Source organism: Mizuhopecten yessoensis, unplaced genomic scaffold (assembly GCF_002113885.1).
Source record: "Mizuhopecten yessoensis strain PY_sf001 unplaced genomic scaffold, ASM211388v2 scaffold11161, whole genome shotgun sequence".
Taxonomy (NCBI): Eukaryota; Metazoa; Mollusca; class Bivalvia; order Pectinida; family Pectinidae; genus Mizuhopecten; species Mizuhopecten yessoensis.
The window spans coordinates 615,248-623,995 of record NW_018408910.1 but is presented as its reverse complement, the minus strand read 5'-3'; positions in this window follow the sequence as shown (position 1 = coordinate 623,995).

Here is an 8,748-nt window from a genome sequence, read left to right as displayed (position 1 = left end):
AGCAATCTAGATAGATTATTTCGCGTAACCATAACAGGTTAATGGGAAATAGTTAGAAAAGCATGTAACGTATTTGTAAAAAGCATGTTGATTCTCTCCTCTCGCATTATGACGTCACGTAACAATTCTTTCCGCCGAGATCTTCAATTCTGAAGTCATAACGATTCACAGCAATTGATGTGTAGGACAAATAATTAAACGACGTTAGGTTAGGCAAATGCATGTTTTCTATTGAAAAAAAATTAAACATCTTTATTTAGAATTAGATGGACCTGCTAATCAGTAAGTACTCTTTTGTAACACCTGTCCAAGTACTACTGGTCCACAGGATAACCAACGACCACTTCTTAGATAAGCTGAATTCAACACATGCTGACAGACATGATAGCCAACTACCACTCCTACAAAAGCCCAAAACAAATGCTGATAGACATACCCAACAACCAATTCTACAATAGCCCAAAACAAATGCTGATAGACATAACCAAAAACCAATTCTGCAATAGCCCAAATTTAACAACTTCTGATAGACATAACCAACAACCACTCATTGGAAAACCCGCATTTAACAACCGCTGTAGATATGATAACCAATCACCACTAATTGGAAAGCCCGCATTTAACAACTGCTGCAGATATGATAACCAATCACCAGTCCTTTGGTAACCTGGATTTAACAACTGCTGCAGATATGATAACCAATCACCAGTCCTTTGATAGTCTGAATTCAACAACTGCTGTATATATGATAACCAAACAACTCCACTTGGATAGCCTGAATTTAACAACTGCTGTAGATATGATAACCAAACAACTCCACTTGGATAGCCTAAATTTAACAACTGCTGTAGATATGATAACCAAACAACTGCACTTGGATAGCCTAAATTTAACAACTGCTGTAGATATGATAACCAAACAACTCCACTTGGATAGCCTAAATTTAACAACTGCTGTATATATGATAACCAAACAACTCCACTTGGATAGCCTGAATTTAACAACAGCTAGTAGACATGGCGACCAACCAGCGCTCCTTTGTTAAATGTAGCCTGAATTTTCAACATGCAACTCCTTAAAGACATGATAACCAACCAGTCATTATCCTTTGATAGCCTTTATTTCAACAAAGATACTGTTTCTTTTGGTACATTATCATTTAATTTGGGTCGCATTAAGTATAGGCACGGAGTGCAACAACGACAGAACAAGACATTTTTACATTGGATTACGTCATCACTTTAGTTAAACAGTTGTTTTTGATTGAATTAATTGAACCAAGATACAAACAGAAATTTGACAGATGTCAGGAAATTGAATTATAATTAGTATCTTTTACAATTTTCCTCCAAAGGGACTGGTTGTCAGTTTTCAAATATCATTTCCAAAGGTGCACTCTCGCGTTACATTTCAGATATCAATGACACATCCTAAGGAATTAATTACTCAATTGTTGTGTTGAAATTATGTCACAAGCACAGCCAGGAAACAAAAGCAGGAACAGGGTTACGTTCGTAAGCGGTATTTCAAGTTTCCTTAAAATCTAGGATTTGGCAGAGTTTTTTTTTTCTTTTTACAAAAACCAAATAGTGCATCTGTATCGCAGTATTTGTATTGTCAACGAACCGAATTCCCATTTTCATGTGAAACACCCGTCCAGTTTCGACCAAAGCAAAAACAAAGCAGTATAGAGATAATACCATGTTTATATGAATAAAAGCGAAACAAAACCGGTTTATTCTGCCATGCGAGTGAAATATATATATAGTATTATACAGTAATACCATACGGGTTTCTTTTTATTACAATTTATAGCGTATCAACCACAACGAAAATGTTACTGCATCAAAGAGTAGGCTTCTCAACGCAATTCTACAGTTTTCAAATATTATCTGGCACGAGTTTCTCACAAGGATGATCAAAAATAATATCATGTAAATAATCATATATTAATTTCGAAAAATTATATCAATCAAATATTCAACAGTTATTATACACTATAACATTTTGACGATGCACTCAATCATAAAATGTGGACTACGCTAAAAGGATCATCATAAACATGACAAAAAGATAGATCCTCATTACACAACACGTAAGCGTCTGTATGTAGGTATGGCCTACGTAGTCACAAGAGGACTTGTCGCACATGCACACCCACAGTAGGTTGATTGAAAATAACTCGTTACTTTTTGTCACACTTTTTGTTGCCAATTAGTTTAAACAAACTGTGTAATCAGAGTAATATGGTTAAACATATTCCGGTTGTACATGTAGGTCAGGCGCTACTTTAGCAGTCATATCTGTTTCTCAATCCTTTTATACCGACATGACCCGGTCTCTAGATTAAGATCGGGGTATAAACATTAAACTCCCGATATTTTCACACTTAAACAAATATCACTTCTGGCATCTGTCATGGTGTATTATACATTTGTTTGTCGTGTCATATCAGTGCAGCAGCAAAGATCATATGCACGCGATGACGTTATCAGCATTTCAAAACTGTTTGAACAATGACATGTTTTGACTTGAGCTGGATGTGTGCTGGGTGCCTTCGGCATGGTATTTCAGTTAAATTGTACTACAGTATAACGTCGGCATCAGATCTGCGCAATCACACAGAGGCAAATACAACAACATACCCTGCCTCCAGCATGAATACATATATACATATACGCATATTTTAAACATACGGATGTACGTCCTTAACAGACCTAAACTGTTCATAGGACGTCAACCTTGTAAAACCAATTCAAAGCAAACCTTTCGCTTGAACACACTAATCTGATATTCTATCCGGTCACACTAAGAGGTTAACAAGAGGTGAATACAAGGACCCAACAGAAAAGAAGAGTTCATCGTCTAAGAAGACGTACCTTTATAGTGTTGTTGCAATGGTCAACAGATGAATTTTGGTTGCTTTACTATAGTCTAAACAAATGTATCGCCATCATAGGATTACCTAATCGATAACTGGGAAAGTAATAGTCTATAACTCATGTCTGACATCTGAGGTATGATACAACCTGGCATACCTAGTTTTGCAACGTCATACATCGTTGTGGTGTCAACCTTGGCGTGCCTAGTTACAATGTAGACAGAATATTGCGGCAATCGGCACGTGCCGCACAGTACTAACACTAGACATCTCTCCTTGTCATCAAGTGCAATAAACCAACACTAGACCAACTAAACAAATATAAACTCGATATCTTGTATTTTAAAGTACACTCAATCCATATTTCGATGATTGGATGCTATGAATGAACATTTCATGTACATACATGTAACCGCCGCTTTTGTTCATGTACCAAGAGTGTACATGTATTACAGTTTATAATATTGTGTTACTGTATACAGTGAAACTTTCGCCCAGTTGAACTTTCACCCTTCGCCGGTAAAATTCATGTTTGGCCAGGTTGTATTTCGCCCCATACATTTAATTGCCTGTATACTATGATTTTTACTGGTGTCTGCTGTAATGATAAACTCGGGCGAAACAGGCGAAAATTAAGCTGCATCGAAAATGTCCCGGTATACAATATTTCTTTCATATAAAAATATAAACAGTTTAATGACACTGTGATGTTAAATCTAAATCTAAAATTGTTTTAACCTGTGATGGCTGCTCGCAGGCATCTGATGGGATTCGCTTTACAGAACTACACATGGACCGTTACATTCAATACAGATGAGTAAAATTTACACTAAGGACAATTTCAGATAATATACATACAATCTATTGATCCATGATAAAATGAAAAACGTTTTAATATTTTCACATACTATATTTAGAACAATTGATTCAAAATAAACCGCAATAACTGTGTCCCTATACGACACTGATTTTTGGCAATTACGCTTAAAACGGCTTTATAAAATCTATTAGAAATTATATCATGAACAGTGTTGTGTAAGATCCTTGTTTGAGAGAAAGGAATATTTTTTCCTCGAGGCGTATCACAATGTTGTCTGCTTCAGTCACTCCTCACTCACAGGTTTCAACTCAGACTTTCCTATGGTCATCCGAAATTGTGACCGGATAATATGGGTCTCAAGAGTAAACAAACTACGTTTAATTCAGCAGTCGTGTGATGAAACGCGATCAAGTACAATAAACACAAGACAATACCGAAGTGACAACAATTCTAACTATTCTAAACTAGGGCGAAATACGAGCAAAGGAAAGATTCAATCGAAGATTCCTGAAAAGGTACAAGGAGAAAAGACAATGTGTTCCAGAAGAGTGGGCGTGTTCTACCTCATCGATGACGTCCGCTATGTCAATTTAAGTGGAATCCAACAAATGTCACGTCTTCGCAATCAATAATAGTGACAACAAAACCAATATTAGAGGGACGATGTATTAACAACACCAAACATGCATACTATATTTTAATATATGAACTTCGAAGTATAATTATAACGTTTTCATTTGCGTAATGAAGTAAATACAATTACGTATATTTATAATAAAAAAAAGCAATTTTGCCTTCCTACGCTTGTGCAACGCGAACTGATAAATTGTTAAGTTTATGCATATTTTATTTAGTAAATGACTATATAATGTCATTAACAAATCAAGCAATATTCACTAGGCTATAGATGTTTGGTGATGATTATATATCTTTATAAAAGTCAAAACATTTTTATTTTGTGACATACACATTTGTTTGTAACTGTGTTTTCAAAGCAAAGCGAACGCCAGTAACAGTTACATTTAAAACGAAACACTTCATGTTACAAGAAAATAAAGGTAGCAGGCCTTTTTGTAAATATGTCTGACTTGTAACTGAAATGCAAAATGTGTGCCAAGTAAATACGCATGTAGCAAGTCAGTGATTGCAACTCTGCAGACAAAATTCAACTCTTCTGAGAAGCCGGGAATCTTAGAAAATATTCGTTGTACGTAAACCTCGTGGTTGTTGGTTTGTGTTTAAGGCGAAACGGCCCCTCGATACAAGAAAGTCAATTTGGCTGAAAGGGCAAAAGCGAAACTCAAATGACTCTACAAATATAAAAAGCAACTTAACGGTTAGATTTGGTAAACTGTGGCAGTCAATAAAGCAGTTTAAACACAATATTCTTTTAACGAAGCCTATTTACTCGATGTACTTAATACAAGTTGTCATGGAGACTTGTTTAAGATATTCTTTCATGTCATGAACAAAGAAATAAAAACACGAACCTGTTTTAGATCACCACACGCTAACATCAAATGGTCCACAGTGAATACTTTATCACATAATATACTGTGTTATCCAGTGAATATACCATGTCTTATGTTTTGGGGTATTAAACCATGTAATATGACCTTTTTTTTTTCTTTTTTTTTTTTTCCTCAAATATTTTATTTCCCCCAGCCAAATATCATATATATATATATAATACTGATAAGTATATACAGATATATATAAATAAATTGATAGGAACTGCCAGGGTTGGGGAGCCCTGGAGTCAGTCCCCTAAACAATATGGTGTCCTCACACAGGAGGGCTCTCATTCATTTTTCTCTGTTAATTTTATCTAAATTCAAATATTTCAATTTCATAACATTTTTTCATCAATATATAACATTCAGAAATTTGATTGGGAAATAAAACATTTGTACATAGAGTATTGGACATCTACAGAACAAGAACATACTACATGTACCACATTTCACACACAGCACACACATCCAGACGTGTTTACATATACATCAGTATCATAATCACAAAACATTAACAAAACACTTATACACACACATATACATACGTACATAATATACACTCCTACGACCTACATACGTATATACATACATGCATACACATGCACGTACATACACACTAACATCAGCAAGTCTGCATGCACTTACATACGTACACATGCATGTAAATACAAACATACATGCCAATTATTGCATGTATCCATATAAGCACCAGAAAACATGCACTCTACTAACCCGTATTGCGTTTGTTTTTGGAGAGAGAAATATCAATCGACAAATAGGCAAATTGTAGTATACAAAAAATTCTCAAAATAAATCCTTCCATTCCATCCATCTTTGATCAAATGTTTCATTGTATAAATTTTTTACTGATAAAGCTTTCTCAATATTATATCTGAATGCAAGAAACTCATTCAAACCATTTAAACTTAACTTCTGTTTTTTTCTGGAAACAGTATATATATAATATTTTGTATACAAAATAATATAGTTAATGGGCATAGGAGAATTTTCAGTAATTCCAAAAAGTATTGTTTCCAACTTAAAATCAATGATTTTCCTTATTCTGCTAAATAATCTCTCTTTTAAATCTTGCCATAGCTTTAAGGACTGTGGACATTCCCAGAATAGATGTTCTGTAGTTTCTATTTCTATTTTACACATATTACAGATATTGTCATTTGACATCCCAATAGTATTTAAATAGTTTTTAATTGGGAGGATACAATTTTGTAATCTGTATTGAAACCATTGCAGTGTTGTGTCTTTTGTAACTTTAAAGACAATACTATATGAATTTTTCCAATTTATATTTCTAAAATTTTCTTTCAATACCCATTTTCTTTCAGCTGTATTTACTAATTTAATTTTACTATTTAATATGTCATACATGTCTTTACAACCTTTTTTTTTCTTTATGATAATATAAATATGACTTGGTATGAAGGGCCTCTCCAAAGTTGTTTCTGCAGTTAAGTTATAATTTAATTGTTTACAACATTGCCTAATAGACTGGCATATACTATGATAAATCAAGAAGTTTCCAGAGTTTATATTGTATTTCAGTTTAAAATTTACAAAAGTTAAAAAAACATTATTTTGCTCTAATAGATCACAAACATTTTTAACACCCCGATCAAACCATTTTCGGACAAAAAAAGACTTTTTGCCAATACCAAAAAGTGGGTTATACCAGATTGGGAGAGTTAAGAACTGCTTAATAGATTTTACTTGTGTTACTTCTGAAACATTTACCCATGCCTTAAAAACATCCTTCCAAAACATATTACTAGTCTTAAAATTTTTAATAAAATCAATTCCCATATCCGATATATTTTCTACTGGAAAGTGCTCTGCTTCAAAAATATGTATCCAGCTTTTCCCATTATTTTTCAGTAATCTTCGTATCCAAGTGGACTTCAAACTAGATATGAAATTATTGATGTTAATCATTTTAAGGCCTCCACTTTCATACTTTTTGATTATAGTATTTCGTTTAATTTTGTCAACAGGAGATTGCCAAATGAAGTTAAAAAATATTGTGTTCAGCTGCTGAATAAAGGTGCTGGTTGGTGTAGGAATTGCAATGAACAGATGATTAAGTTTTGGTATAATTATTGATTTCAATACTACAATACGACCAATAGGGGTTAAAATCCTACGTGACCATTGGGTTATACTGTTATTTACTTTTTTTAGGGCTTTCACATAATTCAAGCTTACAATCTCTTCTAAGATAACTGAAAAATGAATACCTAGCAAATCAAATTTTGTTTCCCCCCATTTTAATTTCCATCTATGATGGTAGACATCTGCGCTGAATTTCTTGCTGCCAATCCAAATAACTTTTGTTTTATCATTATTAACTTTTAGACCTGACATTCTACCAAAACAATCTAAAGTATTTAAAGCTTCATTGAATGAGTTTCTAGATCCATCTAAAATTATTGAGGTATCATCTGCAAACTGTGAGAGTTTATAATCCTTATGTTTTATTTGTATACCTTTGATATTTTTATTGTTTTTGACCAAAATTGCTAATATTTCAGCTACTAGTAAGAACAGATACGGGGAGACTGGATCACCTTGTCGACATCCTCTTTGTATATCAAAAAAATCAGACAGTATACAATTTTGTGTTATTGCAGAAAAAGTATTTTTATATAAAGTTTTGATCCATTTCTTAATGCTTTCACCAAAATTAAAAAAATCAACTACCTTGTATAAAAAATTCCATGAAACAGAATCAAAAGCTTTTTCAAAATCAATGAATATTAGAAGTCCAGGTATATTGTTTAATTCAGTATAATTCATCATATCATAAATTAGTCTAGTGTTTTCACCAATATATCTACCACTTAAAAAACCTGTTTGTGTCTCGGAAATAATATGGTCTAGAACTGATTTTAGTCTGTTGGCTATACAAGCTGATGCTAGTTTATATACAACATTTAGCAAAGTAATTGGTCTCCAGTTTTTCATAAAATGTCTAAGCTTATCACCTTTTGGAATACAAGTTATAATTCCCTGTCTTTGTGTAATTGATAATTCACCGTTATTATACCCAAGATTCAAAGATCTAACAATAAAAAAATTCAAATTTACCCAAAAGAATTTAAAAAACTCACTTGTATAGCCATCAGAACCAGTTTTTCATGTTTTTTAAAGCAAAAAGGAGTTCTGTTTCTGTTAATTCTCCTTCAAGGCTTGAACGTTGATCATCAGTTAATTTAATAAACTCTAGACCATTTAACAAATTATTTAGATTAACATTTTCTATGTTATCAGAGTGGTCACGATCAGCATATAGCTGTTTGTAAAAATTCATTGTTTCTGCAAGAATATCACCTTGACTTGTTAAAACTTCACCATTATCTTTTTCAATTTTAACTATAGTTTTGTTCACATAATTATAAGTTTCTAAATTACAAAAATATTTTGATGGTTTTTCGCCCTCATCTAGCCAAGTTACCTTTGAACGAATCATGTGTCCTTTCATTTTATTTATTCTAATATTTTCTAACTCCATCTTCTTT